The sequence below is a fragment of the Dendropsophus ebraccatus genome, unplaced genomic scaffold, assembly GCF_027789765.1.
Source record: "Dendropsophus ebraccatus isolate aDenEbr1 unplaced genomic scaffold, aDenEbr1.pat pat_scaffold_555_ctg1, whole genome shotgun sequence".
Classification (NCBI taxonomy): Eukaryota; Metazoa; Chordata; class Amphibia; order Anura; family Hylidae; genus Dendropsophus; species Dendropsophus ebraccatus.
In genome coordinates this window covers 1-17,563 of record NW_027210155.1, presented here as the reverse complement: position 1 = coordinate 17,563, position 17,563 = coordinate 1, and the positions used below count along the sequence as shown (strand labels likewise).

Below are 17,563 nucleotides of genomic sequence, written 5' to 3'. Positions count from 1 at the left end.
TCGGTTATGGCAGTTTTGGGGTTGGTTGGGGGGTCAGCTATGGTGGTGTTGGGGTGGGTTATGGCATTGTCAGGGTGTACAGGAGGCCAGTGACAGCAGGGTCAATTGCTTGTAGCTGCAGGAGGTTTCATAGATATGGAAAGGTTCTTGACTGATAACAGGGAGCACTAGCATGTACTCACTGTGGGCTACATCTGTTAATACAACATAATATATATATATTATGTATCACTTCTTGGCCTTTTGGCTAAGATCAAGTGTAGTGTCTGTTCTTATGGGTTTGATGTCTGGTGTGTCCCCTTTCTGGGGACCATATATCGGATGGATTTTTACAGCAGGGAGATGGAGGGGGGGCTTGCAGGGCTGTGAGAATTAGATGCGGGGGCTGTGGGTAAGGGGGTCTGGGTGGGATCACTGTCAGGGTTCAGGGACAGGCCAGTGCAGCAGTGGTCAGGTAGCGCTGTGTCGCTTCCGCTCACCTACGTGTAGTAACAATGCAGATTGCAGCCATGGATGGAGATGAGTCTCCCAGGAATGAAGAGCATTTACAGTAAGTCCAAGTCCTTGAGCGGCTCGCAGCAATCAATGCTGAAGGTCGGGCTGTGTCGGGTGCAGACAATCACAACAGCGTCTAGGAGAGCTGGATCGTGACTGATCTGGCAGCGTGTACTGCTCCTGTGCTCACTCGGCTTTCCCAGACTCCTGATCAGCAGAGCCTCCCACTTCTGCCACTGTATGGGTCTGTTGTGTTCCCTTAGCCATAAAGAGACAGTCCTTGAGCGGTCCTATTTTGTGACACAGTTTTTTTACATTCCTGAATAGTAAATACTCCTAGTTTCAGCAGCAGAAAGTCAGGGCATGCTGGGAGTTGTAGTTTTGCAGGTTCCCCATTCCTTGCATAGAAGTTATATAAGGGGGAGTGCTCACTTGGCCGTCGGTTGTGTCACTTGTATATACTTGGAATATTTAGCTTCCACAGGTGAGGTCCCAGGAGATGATTTTGGGTGCCCCCTCCCCTGTTGCTCAGAATCCGCGTCACAGAACCTTAATTCTTGCTGGCGGGTTTCCACCTCATTATCGCCTCCTCCTCCCGCGATCCTTAGTGCACTTCGCCACCTTCTCGCCTCTTTCATAATTCAGAGCATCTAATAAGTCGCCATTTTCGGCGTCTCTCACCTGCACTCATCTCCTATTATTCAGTGTGAAACCAGAAATTCCTTGTAGATTTTCTAGGCCATTCACTGTTGGGAGGATAATACTTGTGATGTGATATTCAGAATGTTCACAGACGCACAGAGTAGAGGGAGGAGTGTGCATCTATTTTGGGGGGGGGGGGGGTTACAGACCGAGGGTTAATGGAGAATGCACAGGTTCCACAGCAGCACAGAGTATTTCAGGAGAGGAGCGTGCTGATCTTGTAGGTTTAGTGACATGACGTGATGATAGGGCGGGGGCTCAGCATTATGATACGGGTTTTGGGGGGGAGCTCTTCCTTGTAATCACTGGTGGTGTCTTGGAGCAGACTGAAGTAGGCAACAGTAATCTCTTCGCTCTTTTCCCTTACACTATTGGGAATTAGAACAGTTTCTTGTAAATTGCTTCTGTGAAATTGCTTCTCTGCTCCCCTGGGACCCCCTTCCCCTCGCCTCGGTCTCCATCACCCCCCATCCTCATCATACTACCCCACTTATTTTCTCATTTTCAGCAGTCTCTCCAGTAATGATGGAATTAGCCTCCTGGCCGCCTGTCCCGTCCTGCGTCTGTCTCTCTACTCTCTTCTCTGCTGCCTGACAGCTCTGCGATTCTGTGTCCTGAGATAAAGTGTATAATCCCCTCCTATATCAGCATTGTATTGATGGGTGACTAGAGCCAGGCCTCATCACCCCGATATCTGTCAATTCTGACCAGACGTATTGATCCCGCACCCTCCACCATATTTTCCTCTCTGCATCTATCCCCGCACCCTCCACCGTAATCTGCTCTCCGTCTGTCCCGGCACCCTCCACCATATTCTCCTCTCCATCTACCCCGCACCCTCCACCATATTCTCCTCTCCATCTACCCCGCACCCTCCACCATATTCTCCTCTCCATCTACCCTGCACCCTCCACTATATTCTACTCTCCATCTACCCCGCACCCTCCACCATATTCTCCTCTCCATCTACCCCGCACCCTCCACCATATTCTCCTCTCCATCTACCCCGCACCCTCCACCATATTCTCCTCTCCATCTACCCCGCACCCTCCACCATATTCTCCTCTCCATCTACCCTGCACCCTCCACCATATTCTCCTCTCCATCTACCCTGCACCCTTCACCATATTCTCCTCTCCATCTACCCCGCACCCTCCACCATATTCTCCTCTCCATCTACCCCGCACCCTCCACTATATTCTCCTCTCCATCTACCCTGCACCCTCCACCATATTCTCCTCTTCAAGAAGCCCTGCACCCTCCACCATATTCTGCTCTATGCCTAGCCCCGCATCCTCCACCATAATCTGTTCTATGCCTATCCCTGCACCCTCCACCATATTCTGTTCTATGCCTATCCCTGCACCCTCCACCATATTCTGTTCTATGCCTAGCCCTGCATCCTCCACCATATTCTTTTCTATGCCTAGCCCTGCACCCTCCACCATATTCTGTTCTATGCCTAGCCCTGCACCCTCCACCATATTCTGCTCTCCGTCTAGCCCTGCACTTTCCACCATATTCTGCTCTCCTTCTAGCCCTTTACCCTCCACCATATTCTGCTCTCTGTCTAGCTCTGTACCCTCCACCATATTCTGCTTTCCGTCTAGCCCCGCACCTTCCACCATATTCTCCTTGGTTTAGCCCTGCACCCTCCACCATATTCTGCTCTATGCCTAGCCCCGCACCTTCCACCATATTCTCCTTGGTTTAGCCCGCATCCTCCACCATATTCTGCTTTCCGTCTAGCTCCGCACCCTCCACCATATTCTGCTCTCCGTCTAGCTCCGCACCCTCCACCATATTCTGCTTTCCGTCTAGCCCCGCACCCTCCACCATATTCTGCTCTCCTTCTAGTCCCGCACCCTCCACCATATTCTGCTCTCTGTCTAGTCCTGCACCCTCCACCATATTCTGCTTTCCGTCTAGCCCCGCACCTTCCACCATATTCTCCTTGGTTTAGCCCGCATCCTCCACCATAATCTGCTCTCCGCCTAGCCCCGCACCTTCCACCATATTCTCCTTGGTTTAGCCCTGCACCCTCCACCATATTCTGCTCTATGCCTATCCCTGCACCCTCCACCATATTCTGCTCTATGCCTATCCCTGCACCCTCCACCATATTCTGTTCTATGCCTATCCCTGCACCCTCCACCATATTCTGTTCTATGCCTATCCCTGCACCCTCCACCATATTCTGTTCTATGCCTATCCCTGCACCCTCCACCATATTCTGCTTTATGCCTATCCCTGCACCCTCCACCATATTCTGTTCTATGCCTAGCCCTGCACCCTCCACAATATCCTTCTCTATGCCTAGCCCCGCACCTTCCACCTCCACCATATTCTCCTTGGTTTAGCCCTGCACCCTCCACCATATTCTGCTCTCCTTCTGTCCCTGCACCCTCCAAAATTTCTGCTCTTCATTTAGCCCCGTACCCTCCACCATATTCTGCTCTCCGTCTGGCTCTGCACCCTCCACCATATTCTGCTCTCTGTCTAGCCCCGCACCCTCCACCATATTCTGCTCTCCGTCTAGCCCTGCACCCTCCACCATATTCTGCTCTCCGTCTAGCCCCGCACCCTCCACTATATTCTGTTTTCCGTCTAGCCCCGCACCTTCCACCATATTCTCCTTGGTTTAGCCCGCATCCTCTACCATATTCTGCTCTCCGTCTAGCCCCGCACCCTCCACCATATTCTGCTCTCTGTCTAGTCCCGCACCCTCCACCATATTCTGCTCTCTGTCTAGTCCTGCACCCTCCACCATATTCTGTTCTCCGTCTAGCCCCGCACCTTCCACCATAATCTGCTCTCCGTCTAGCCCCGCACCCTCCACCATATTTTCCTTGGTTTAGCCCTGCACCCTCCACCATATTCTCCTCTCCGATTAGCCCCGCACCTTCCACCATATTCTACTTTGTTTAGCTCTGTACCCTCCACCATATTCTGCTCTCCATCTAGCCCCGCACCCTCCACCATATTTTGCTCTCCGTCTAGCCCTGCACCCTCCACCATATTCTGCTCTCTGTCTAGCCCCGCACCCTCCACCATATTCTGCTCTCTGTCTAGCCCCGCACCCTCCACCATATTCTGCTCTCCGTCTAGCCCTGCACCCTCCACCATATTCTGCTCTCTGATTAGCCCCGCACCCTCCACCATATTCTCCTTTGTTTAGCCCTGCACCCTCCACCATATTCTGCTCTCTGATTAGCCCTGCACCCTCCACCATATTCTGCTCTCCTTCAAGCCCTGCACCCTCCACCATATTCTGCTCTCCTTCAAGCCCTGCACCCTCCACCATATTCTGCTCTCTGATTAGCCCCGCACCTTCCACCATATTCTCCTTTGTTTAGCCCTGCACCCTCCACCATATTCTGCTCTCCGTCTAGCCCTGCACCCTCCACCATATTCTGCTCTCCGTCTAGCTCCGCACCCTCCACCATATTCTGCTCTCCGTCTAGCCCTGCACCCTCCACCATATTCTGCTCTCCGTCTAGCTCCGCACCCTCCACCATATTCTGCTCTCTGATTAGCCCCGCACCTTCCACCATATTCTCCTTTGTTTAGCCCCGCACCCTCCACCATATTCTGCTCTCTGATTAGTCTCGCACCTTCCACCATATTCTCCTTTGTTTAGCCCTGCACCTTCCACCATATTCTCCTTTGTTTAGCCCTGCACCCTCCACCATATTCTGCTCTCCGTCTAGCTCTGTACCCTCCACCATATTCTGCTCTCCGTCTAGCTCCGTACCCTCCACCATATTCTGCTCTCCGTCTAGCCCCGCACCCTCCACCATATTCTGCTCTCAGTCTAGCTCCGCACCCTCCACCATATTCTGCTCTCCGTCTAGCTCCGCACCCTCCACCATATTCTGCTCTCCGTCTAGCTCCGCACCCTCCACCATATTCTGCTCTCCGTCTAGCTCCGCACCTCCCCACCATATTCTGCTCTCCGTCTAGCCCCGCACCCTCCACCATATTCTGCTCTCCGTCTAGCCCCACACCCTCCACCATATTCTGCTCTCTGATTAGCCCCGCACCCTCCACCATATTCTCCTTGGTTTAGCCCTGCACCCTCCACCATATTCTGCTCTATGCCTAGCCCCGCACCTTCCACCATATTCTCCTTGGTTTAGCCCGCATCCTCCACCATATTCTGCTCTCCGTCTAGCTCCGCACCCTCCACCATATTCTGCTCTCCGTCTAGCTCCGCACCCTCCACCATATTCTGCTCTCCGTCTAGCTCCGCACCCTCCACCATATTCTGCTCTCCGTCTAGCCCCGCACCCTCCACCATATTCTGCTCTCCGTCTACGCCCGCACCCTCCACCATATTCTGCTCTCCGTCTAGCCCCGCACCCTCCACCATATTCTGCTCTCTGATTAGCCCCGCACCCTCCACCATATTCTGCTCTCCGTCTAGCTCCGCACCCTCCACCATATTCTGCTCTCCGTCTAGCTCCGCATCCTCCACCATATTCTGCTCTCCGTGTTGTGATGTCATTTAGCTGCTGAGAACTTCATGCTGCAGACAGTCACCGAGGAATAGACGGTGACCTTCCCTGAACCCGTAGACTAATGGTGGGTGTAATGAATTGTGTTGGCTCTGGATTCCAGGTAACGTCAGTTTTACCTGCCTGCCACCCCCTCCCTTCCCCGCCTGCACCACAGACAGGATTTATCACTGTATTACACTCATGCAGCTTTCTTCCTGGTCCCCTCAGGTTTGCTGGCGCTCGATGTGTGACCTCCACCTGCCGCGCAGTAATAGCTCAGAGACGTCTCATGCTTGGGCTGAGATTGATGTCGTCTGCAGGAGAGGTGGTGGACTCAGCTCAGTGCTGTCACCTGAGAGTCACAATGCATGGGACTGCTTGCAATCCTCAGGGGTCCCTGCAGGGACTGGGGCAGGGGGATTATGGCTTACATACAATACAACTTTAGGGTGTATTTACATCCAGCGCCAGTAAACATTACTGCACCATAACATGATAAGAGTTTTAGTACTGTGCGGCTCTCTGAGGCTGTAGGACACATGATGTGAGGAGTACCAAATGTTATATCAATGCTTACCAGTTGTGAGGTGCTGCCTGGTTCATGAATGATAAGCTTACATATCCGGTCTCAGCATCACATGATGGGGATGTAGTACTGTGCGTGCGGACTGTATCACATGATGAGGATGGCAGGTTCGGACTGTATCACAGATGATAAGTTTGGATAAACCGTCTTGGCATCACATAATGGTCGTGTAATACTGTGTGGTTTGATTCACGTTTCATGTGATAAGGTGGACTGACATGATGAGGTACTAATCACATGATGGGGCAGTATCGCACAGGATGAGCTTAGATACACACTCCCTGATAATGCTAATAAGTGGAGGATGGTGGCGGGCTGTGTCTGGAATCGGTATTTTCAGCCTCTCCCCAGGAATGTAACACTGAGCAGACAGATCACAGAGGATTAGGAGGAACCTTTGTATCCACCAAAATAGGATTCTTCCCTGTAAGTCGTAACTCGGGGATTGTCAATGCTCTCTGCAGCTGCTTAGCAGAATAAGATTAATTCCCATCACATTGCCGGACAGAAGTCTGGTCAGGGGACATCATAGCAGCACCTAGTGCAGCCGCAGGCCCATACCGCACATGTGTCATGTCTCAGCACCATCCTCTCCTGAAATACTCTGTGCTGCTAGGGATGCTGCTTTACTGGGGACATCACACCAGCACCTAGTGCAGCCGCAGGCCCATACCGCACATGTGTCATGTCTCAGCACCATCCTCTCCTGAAATACTCTGTGCTGCTAGGGATGCTGCTTTACTGGGTACATCACACCAGCACCTAGTGCAGCCGCAGGCCCATACCGCACATGTGTCATCATATCTCAGCACCATCCTCTCCTGAAATACTCTGTGCTGCCAGAGATCCCACTTCTCTGTAATTCTTGGACTGTGACCTCCACCAAGACTTAGGGTACTATTACACCAAGCAATTTTCCGACGACTAACGAATAACGATCTTAAACGACCGCTAAGGCAAACGACCCAAAATCATTCGCCCAAGTACACGAAACGATGATCGTTATTTATGATCGTTCTTGTGGTCATTTAGTCGTCGCTATTGCGTACGTTTCAGCTGTGAATTCTTATTCCACCGAACGATATGCGAACGATGAGCGAACGATCAAACGATAAAAATAGGTCCGGATCCTATTAAATGATCAACGATTTCTCGTTGGTCGTTTAATCGTTGCCTGCTATTACACAAAATGATTATCGTTCAAATCCGAATGATTTAACGATTTTTCGAAGGATAATCGTTCCGTGTAATACCACCCTTACTTTTTGCTGCTGGGAGACCCTGCTGCTTCTGCTGGGAGACCCTGCTGATGTTACTGTCAGCCTGTCACCTCCTACAAAGTAAGCTTCCCCTTTTCCTGAAATCCTCTGTGCTGCTCCTTGTCTCTCAGCCTGTGACCTCAGTCTTTAGAGCTGCCTGCGGATGATGAATGTCACCTGTGTGTGATATTGCTGTGTCCGTCCACTCATGGATAGCCTTGTCCTTCTGTATCCTTGTGGTGTCAGCAGGATAGAAATGAAGACACGTGTCTGTCTGTGACCAGTGTGGAACAATCTTCCATTTCTTTCCTGCTTCCCGAGGCTCCTTGTTCACATCTGTCTGGGGGAGGGGATGAGTAGCCGACCATTTAGTCACCATCTGTGCATCATGACCCTCCACTTGGCCGGAGTAATGATACCATACGTTACTGTCATGGCGGACTCATGTTAGACTTGGCTCCTTTATGGAATACATGAAAGAAAAGAATTCCATTTCCTAATGTCTAGGTTTGACAAGTAGAGTACCCCTTTAAGACATGATGCCTTTTGGGTTCTGCATGCAGGGTCTTAAGCAGTTCTGAGACTGAGGAGGTATGAGGCGGTTGTGTCACTGGCATCTCCATTGCTATTACCCTGGTGTGGATAGCTGTTGGGTCTTGGTGCACCAGTATTGGTGATAGGTGTGTGTGTTGGGGGGGGGGTTATGTTATAGAGTTGACATTGTGGCCCTTAAAGTTACACCTCTAAATTATTATGGGTCCTGTTTTCTCAAAATAACATCTGAGTAAATGAGATAGTCATGTGATGATCAGCAGTGATCAGATCCATGGAGTCAGGTGCTTGCACACAATGACGCGTTCCCCTCTAAATATCTACAATGGAAGGATAGTTCAATCCTTGTGCAAGCAGGTAGCTGTATAAGACAGCTGGGATGGGTTGGAGGTTGCATTCATAGACCTATGCACTGAAAAGCTGGCGCCCTTTGGTTCTCAGAACCAATCAGGAGGTCTGGAAAGGACCATGTGACTGCATCACATGATCCCTTTCAAATTCTTAAAACTAGTATCTCTTCTCAGCCGTCCTATTGGCTCATTGCACTGGCTGGCTGCCCCGACAAGGAGATCTCCGTAGCGGTGGGTGATGCGCTTGCCCCGACAAGGAGATCTCCAGAGCGGTGGGTGATGCCCTTGCCCCGACAAGGAGATCTCCGGAGCGGTGGGTGATGCCGCTGCCCCGACAAGGAGACCTCCGGTGCGGTGGGTGATGCCGCTGCCCCGACAAGGAGATCTCCGTAGCGGTGGGTGATGCGCTTGCCCCGACAAGGAGATCTCCAGAGCGGTGGGTGATGCCCTTGCCCCGACAAGGAGATCTCCGGAGCGGTGGGTGATGCCGCTGCCCCGACAAGGAGACCTCCGGTGCGGTGGGTGATGCCGCTGCCCCGACAAGGAGATCTCCGGAGCGGTGGGTGATGCCCCTGCCCCGACAAGGAGATCTCTGGAGTGGTAGGTGATGCCGCTGCCCCGACAAGGAGATCTCCGGAGCGGTGGGTGATGCCCCTGCCTGTTAAGTCTAAATTTATATGTTGACCTCTCTCTATGGAGAGAAGCCGAAAACCCAGGTAAAGGATGGTTTTTTAATTATATCTAGAGTTGGAATCCTGCAGTATTACCAGCTCGTTACTTATACGTCACTGACACAGATAAGACAATGTATCATGATTATAAGCCTGGAGAAATGGCCCAAGTTTTATTATGGTAATCACATTTTATAGACAGATAAAATATAGGGTGGTAACAAATGCTAATAAGGCATAGATGAGGCGGTGCTAGTGATTTAGATATTCAGTCATGCGCAATGGCACCTATATTAGTATTCATTATTATTATTCAAAAAGGTCAAAAAGGTTAAAACAATACATTCTGTACAAAGATACTTTTTCATGAATCCAAGAGCACAATGTAGTTGTTTTCCATAAATTGTTTATAGATAAGTGTCTCTGGGTCCTTGGGGATTGTGTCTACAAATGATAACTTTCCAGGAGTTGTTCTCAGTGACGTGCTTCCAGCATTCCTCTTCTTCATCCAGAACATCTCTCTGTCACCCTCTGATCACGCTCTCATCACGCTCTGATCATCTCCAGTCTCTTAAGAGGGCAATATATATAGGTGTAGTCATATAGGTACGGTGCAGGTAGGTAAAATCCCATAATCTGGCCTTATCATTCCCCCATTTGACATCCGTGAAGCCTTGGACTGGAATCACTGTGGTTGGTACATAGCCAGAGGTTCCAAAGATACTGTCTGAGCCGCGGGTTGCTCAGGGGTCACATCTTCTCCATACGGTGAACCCATCCTCCAAGTACTTGTCCAGCATCCAACCTCCAGAAATGTCCAGGCGACACAGATTCAAGAGAACCGGAAACGGAAGGGAAAACACAGTTAGTTACTCTTTATCTAAGAATTGATCTTCTCCTCTTTCGAGGTTTTATGCGAAAGAAAATACACATAAACACTTTTACTGACTAACAGATCAGTATTATGCATAAGACCACTTGGATGAGACCCTGAAGGACTCCCATTAGTTTAGGGGCATCACCATAGGATAGACAAAAATAGTACCATACGTTTTATTGAAAGTTATAGATGGCGGAACAAACTTACAGCAGATGTGGTAGTGAGATCTGCAATAACCGAAAGAAAATACTAAACAATGGGCGAGTCTTTATAGTATACATCAATATACAGCTTAGTTACAACAAAACAAATAAAAGCTTATTATCAATACCCAAAATAACATATATATATATATATGACAAATACCTCTCCGGATTTTATCAAAATAACCAAACCTTATTGTCTTATCACTGTATATAACAGACGTGACTCTATAACAAGGACTCTACCACTTCGGTATCATGTGGGTATTGGAAAATCACAACAACTAACTTTAAAAAGTTTCTGAAAAGGGAAAGTTTAGATGTCAGCAAATCTTATCTCATGGCAAAAGCAAAAATAAAAAGTTGATTGACACATAAACTAAAAACAGCATAACAGATAAATGCAATAAAATCTCCACAATGTGACCTACTATGTAACCACTAGATTCACTTAAAATAACCAGATAATGAATTCACACTCGTCAGTATGAGATCTTCAGAATTTTCCACTTTTTTTTTAGTCTTTTTTTTTTTTACTTCGTTTTGTACATAGAAAACATCTTTATAATTAGATCACACAGGCCTAATGACTGGTCTCATGGTCCCATCTCTTACTGTACATAATCATATAATATAATACATACACCAATAATATGAAGTAACTGGGCGCTTATTACCGATATAATATTTGGATCCTACTGAATTGTCTCTTGTCTGACTGAGATCATCACATATTACACATAAAATAACCACCATAGAAATAAAAGCAAAGTGTAAACGATACATCACCTAAGGTTTCAAAGCCTTTTTATGAGAATAATATATCATATGATCCTTTTTGTAATAGTAGCATTGGTATGGATCCTTTATCCTTAAACCCATCTTTTGACTGACAGGCCTCTTTACAGACACTTGGATTCTTGGCCTCAGTTATATCGCTTCTTTTAAGGCCACTAGTATCACCTCAGACATTGGCTTTGTCGTCTCCCATAGTTTTGTCTGACCTGTAAAGAAGACACCAATACAGACAAGGACATACCTATATAGGCCACCTGCGGCAGGTGGATGACGTCCACTTACATTCCCTGAAACAGGCAGGAAGATGACAGACTATGCAGACAGGCACTTTACGGTGTTACTTACAGTAGGTTATGACAGGTGTAGATAATACAGCCGTACACAACCCTCTCTCCTATATTTGTTGTCCCCTGGGCCGCCCAATGTGAGGATACTACATCACATTACACATGGCTTCCTTCTGCTGGTTTTGTCAGATAACTTACAGTGGGATACAAGGCAGGTGGCAAACACAGTTACTTACTGTCTGACGCCATCTTTACCCTGTACCTTCTCTCCATCCGCTGGTCTCTCAGCTTGTTGCTGATCGTCTCTGGAAAAGACTTAAAACAAACAGATCCACATCTCCCCCTCCACCTGTACACTATGTACGGTTACCTCAGGAAGAGACTGGAAACATCTCCCCATTCCCTTGTACGCTTTGTACGCTGTTACCTTGGAAGAGCACAGAAACCACCGCATCACCAGCTTCATCCATCATCCATCACCCTTTTTGGCATCAGGGTTTGTCTGCGTGAACGTTGCGTCAGCCGCTCTAAGGCAGCTTTTCTTCTTCTTTGAACAGTTTTTTTTCCTTTTCTACAAGTGTTTTTGGTAAGCCCAGGGACCAAACAAATCTCTAATTTGCCAATTAACCCATAATCGTGGGCTTCATATAGACATCTGCACAGTTACCTTCAACCATCCTACATGTCTCAGTGATTGTCCTCACCTCCAGCTTATGGCAGGAGCGGTTTCTGCAGTGGAACGTCACGCTGCATGGCGGTCACCATATATCCTTGCGTCTTGTGTCATCCATTTTGAAAAATCTGGGACAATCTACAATGAAAACTTTTAAACTTTCATTAATATTTGGGCTTTCAATTACATTTTCATCTTTCACAATTTAAAATATCAAACACAATAAGTAATAAAAACATCCTTATTCAAAAATAATTAAAAAAATAATTAAATTAAAAATTTAAAACATCAAAATTGACTACTCCATCAAAATGGGCTGCTCCCATTTCCATTCACCTCTATCCCCTCCCCCATTTGAATCTACATCAAGAGGCAACAGAGATGCTGGATTCAATGCACTTAGCAAAAAAATATATATTGGGGGGGCATAAGGCGTGCAGACTGGAGCCATGGACATGGGTTTGGTTTTTACTAGGGATAAAAATACATATATATTCATGAGCTAGTCTGCCATAATCATCACAAAACTGTTAACCCTAAAAGTAAAAACATAAAAAAATTAATAAATCCGCTGAAATGAATATTCCTTCAATACGCTGCTCTTATCAGTAAACAGAACGCTCTGTGCCTCACTTCTAACCTTGAGCAGTGAGCAGTAAAATCATAGATACAAGAGTTAAAACTTCTTGGATTTTTTTTTTTTTTTTTTTCTAACATCCTTGAAGTTACAGAAGATATCAGCGCTGTGCTCCTATACACCAGACTGTAACCTTGGACAGTGGCACACATACTTATAACTTAGTAGGAAAAAAAAAACAATTTGCATAGAACTTATTAGGATAGATGTGTACACATATATACACATATATATATACTTGTTAAATAAAGTTACATAGAAATATATATATATTTTACTGTAGTAAACTACTTCTTCTTAGAAATATCATACGTTGGGGACACACACTTAAAGAAAATCTGTTTACAATATATATTGGGATACATATATATACCTACAACATACTTTTTAAATACAAATGTGTAAGTTACAGTAATAAGTTACTACAGGCTCCTTATACCATTGGGTTCTTAATAAGTGCACAAAATTCTGCGTTTGATCTTTACCAATTATCACTTTTCTCTTGACATTCCTAATAAAACGTACTTTTTCTCTCTGACTCCTACTGACACTTCCGTATAACAATCTTATACAATAATAGGTCTACTAGACCCGGCTCCTTCAAACAGTCTCTATACTTTTCCTTTCAACAAACCTTTGTCTAACTTTCCTCACCCTCAGGTAATAATATTTCTTAATAAATGTGCAAAACAGTTGTTAGACTCTATCGGAGAGTCCTGTGCCCGCCCCCTCAGTGACACTAAGCAGTATGGGCGGGGGACAGAAATGCCAGGAGTTAAAATGGCCACCGGACTAGATAACTGGATATAGGGGTGTTGGCTTAGGGCATGGTTTTGAGACGTCACAATTATAATACAGACGTGGATGATATGTGGGAGTGGTTGGCTCTCAGTCGCCATCTTTGATTACAAAAAAACTGGCGTACATGAATAAGCAAATGTTCCACGGTCGGGACAACAGAAAATGATCAACATTTTGTAACAAGTCACATACTACTTCTAAAGGGGAACACCAGCTTAGTAAGACTGGCTGAAATACAACAGTATATAATGTAGGAGCGTACATTACATTACACTAACAGCTCTGATTCTTTTTTTTTTTTTTTTTTTTTTTTTTTTTTTTTCTCTAACTCTGCTTGCATGTTATCTGCAGCCCTCAGAGCTGGTTGATGGCCTTGTACAAAACATAACAAATAACACACACAAAAAAAACTTTGTATGCTGCTTCACTACGCAGCATTAATTAACCTCTTCAGCTCTCTCAGTACTGTATCTAGCAATGAGCTGGACTGTTCTCCTTGTCTGAGTACGTGGCTTTGTACTTAGACACTTACATGGCAATATACACTATTTGAGGTTAGGCTGCCCACCTCCACAAAGGCATTGGTCTTACTATCAGGTCAGGGGCACTTTAAATCAAAGTAACTACTTTAACAGCCAACCAAGGGGAAGATTCCTGCAGAACAAAGGGTCTATACGCCACCATTGGACGTAGGTTGGCTTTTTGCAGGATCTGGGGTTTGTATACAGATATAAACTGGGTGCAATGGATGACATAATGATGTGGCTTGGGTCTGCCACACACACTACAATATTCTGTCTTATCTAGATATTGCTGGTCACCGGCACATGACATGTCCACCCAGCTGGACCTGTGCTTCCCACCCATTATCCTAAATGTTTTCCTTCTGTCTGACCCTCTGGCTCTCATCTATCTACTCCACACCCTCCTCTCTTAGAACTCTAATCCTTGATTCCCCCTTAGGAATAGTACTTACATTGACCCCTAAGGTTCCTGGAAATTCCAAGGACCCATTTGCCCTGCATGTTACATGTAGGTCTGGTTACCTACCCACAAGGCAAAAATAAGTGTGCACAGGAGTGTGAGTGGTTTCCCAGGTGTTGGTCAGAGATCCAGAGGTTGGTGGGGCTAAGGCATGTATCTGCCTTCATATCAAACCTCCTAAAGATCTGTTTTAGATCTTGCACTGCATCTTCTCATGCCCATCGCTAACTATATCTTAGCTATTCAATTTCCCATAGCCCTCCCATAAAGATGATGGGTTCCTCTTTAGTGAACATCTGTCCCATTCTCACCCTGATCCTAGATAGCTTATCGGGGACTCTCCAGACCTGTCTAGGTCTTGTCTAGTAGGCTCCTGCTTGCGGCGGGGATGCCTTCCCTCTTTGCTCTCTCCTTCTAGGAGGCGAGAATCGTCCACGGATCTACTGATCCATGCCGTGTATGTCGGTAAGCCTTCCACAAGGCAAACCCAAGGAGTGGAACTAATACAAGTACTGTTTCCACCATCCTCTGGACAGATAATTCTCAGTTCAGGAACCCATTCATACAAAGAGTCTATGCGCCTACTGTCTGTGACCTTGCAGCTGCTCTCGATGTTATGCTGTATTACAAGGGTTAAGCATTAATCACAGCCTCCCCGTAAGGACGCAGAAGTGAATAAGTTCGGCAATCCCTTCCTTAATTCAGCATGAATACAGCAACAGCTTATCTCAATCACACCACAGTTTGCGACGGCAATGCAGCACTTTAACCTTGTCCTATCCTGGGTTACAGAGTTCTTTGTCTAACAAATAGACTCAGCTTTACAAACATATATAGAGAACGCAGGTGTGACGGGAATCTCATTAGATCCGCTCCCCTGAGGCACAGATAGTACGTAAGAAAGGAAAGTCTTTCTTACCTGGCCAGTTATATCTGTGCGTCCGATGACGGATAAATCACCACATCCCGTCAGTCTGCGTTCTGGTTGCAAGCGGCTGAGTCCCGGTTCGGACGCCAAATTGTTAAGTCTAAATTTATATGTTGACCTCTCTCTATGGAGAGAAGCCGAAAACCCAGGTAAAGGATGGTTTTTTAATTATATCTAGAGTTGGAATCCTGCAGTATTACCAGCTCGTCACTTATACGTCATGGACACAGATAAGACAATGTATCATGATTATAAGCCTGGAGAAATGGCCCAAGTTTTATTATGGTAATCACATTTTATAGACAGATAAAATATAGGGTGGTAACAAATGCTAATAAGACATAGATGAGGCGGTGCTAGTGATTTAGATATTCAGTCATGCGCAATGGCACCTATATTAGTATTCATTATTATTATTCAAAAAGGTTAAAACAATACATTCTGTACAAAGATACTTTTTCATGAATCCAAGAGCACAATGTAGTTGTTTTCCATAAATTGTTTATAGATAAGTGTCTCTGGGTCCTTGGGGATTGTGTCTACAAATGATAACTTTCCAGGAGTTGTTCTCAGTGACGTGCTTCCAGCATTCCTCTTCTTCATCCAGAACATCTCTCTGTCACCCTCTGATCACGCTCTCATCACGCTCTGATCATCTCCAGTCTCTTAAGAGGGCAATATATATAGGTGTAGTCATATAGGTACGGTGCAAGTAGGTAAAATCCCATAATCTGGCCTTATCATGCCCCGACAAGGAGATCTCCGGAGCGGTGGGTGATGCCGCTGCCCCGACAAGGAGATCTCCGGAGCGGTGGGTGATGCCCCTGCCCCGACAAGGAGACCTCCGGTGCGGTGGGTGATACCGCTGCCCCGACAAGGAGATCTCCGGAGCGGTGGGTGATGCCCCTGCCCCGACAAGGAGACCTCCGGTGCGGTGGGTGATGCCCTTTCCCCGACAAGGAGATCTCGGAGCGGTGGGTGATGCCCCTGCCCCGACAAGGAGACCTCCGGTGCGGTGGGTGATGCCCTTGCCCCGACAAGGAGATCTCCAGAGCGGTGGGTGATGCCCTTGCCCCGACAAGGAGATCTCTGGAGTGGTGGGTGATGCCCCTGCCCGACAAGGAGATCTCTGGAGCGGTGGGTGATGCCGCTTGCCCCGACAAGGAGATCTCCGGAGCGGTGGGTGATGCCCCTGCCCCGACAAGGACGTATTGAGCCTGTGCTGAATGAGGATTGATGTGCAGTGAAATCAAGGGAACCCTGAGTAGCTGCGGCTGCTTTGATGTGAACCTGCGCCTCCTGTAAATCCACCAGATGGTGAAGATCAAAACAAGGCAACTTGTGCCAGATCTGTAGTTCAGACCGGGGATCTCTGTCTGCGGTACATGCGGGTCAGAGACAATGAGAAGACTGGTCAGGACACTGCTCAATAGAGCAATCTGAAACCGGTCTATACGCAGCATCCACCCCCGCAGGTTACATAATTTTGTTGGGAATCCAACACACCCCTCCCAAACCTCCCAAAATAAGGGCCGACCAGGGGTCTGTAGCACGGCCCAAGACCAGCACAAGGGACGGGACCCTGTCTGCATGGTAAAGCATTACTAGGCAATGTGCCCCCCCCCTGCTGCCATTCATCAGTGTTCTGATACCTGTCTACAAGCCGATGTCACATTGAGGAAGAGGAAAGTTTTCTGCTTGAAGTTTCCTCTTCTTCAGCATGTCAATTCCATGGGCGGAAAGCGGATCCACGGCGGAACATTCTGCATGTAAATTCCACCATGTGAACAACAGAGCGGAAATCCCATTGAACACAACGGGACATTGCTCTACATATTTTACAGGTGGAATACATATAAAAATAAGCGCGGATTCCACTTATAATCCCCAATATACACTTCTTACAGGAAATACTTATAAAGTGCTTTTTTCCCTGCACTTACTACTGCATCAAGGCTTCACTTCCTGGATAACATGGTGATGTCCACTTCCTGGATAACATGGTGATGTCACTTCAGGGATAGCATGTTGATGGCACTTCCTGGATAGCATGTTGATGGCACTTCCTGGATAACATGGTGATGTCACTTCCTGGATAACATGGTGATGTCACGACCCGACTCCCAGAGCTGTGCAGGCTGTGGCTGCTGGAGAGGATGATGGCAGGGGGACACTGAGGGACACAGGGCACTGGAGGGACACTGAGCATCCCCCTGCCATCATCCTCTCCAGAAGCCACAGCCCACACAGCTCTGGGA

General features: G+C 47.3%; 1 pseudogene; it reads left to right on the top strand.

Moving 5' to 3' along the window:
- The first annotated feature begins 227 nt into the window (after nucleotides 1–227).
- LOC138777291 (U2 spliceosomal RNA) lies at nucleotides 228–375 on the top strand (annotated as a pseudogene).
- Nucleotides 376–17,563: the final 17,188 nt, after the last annotated feature.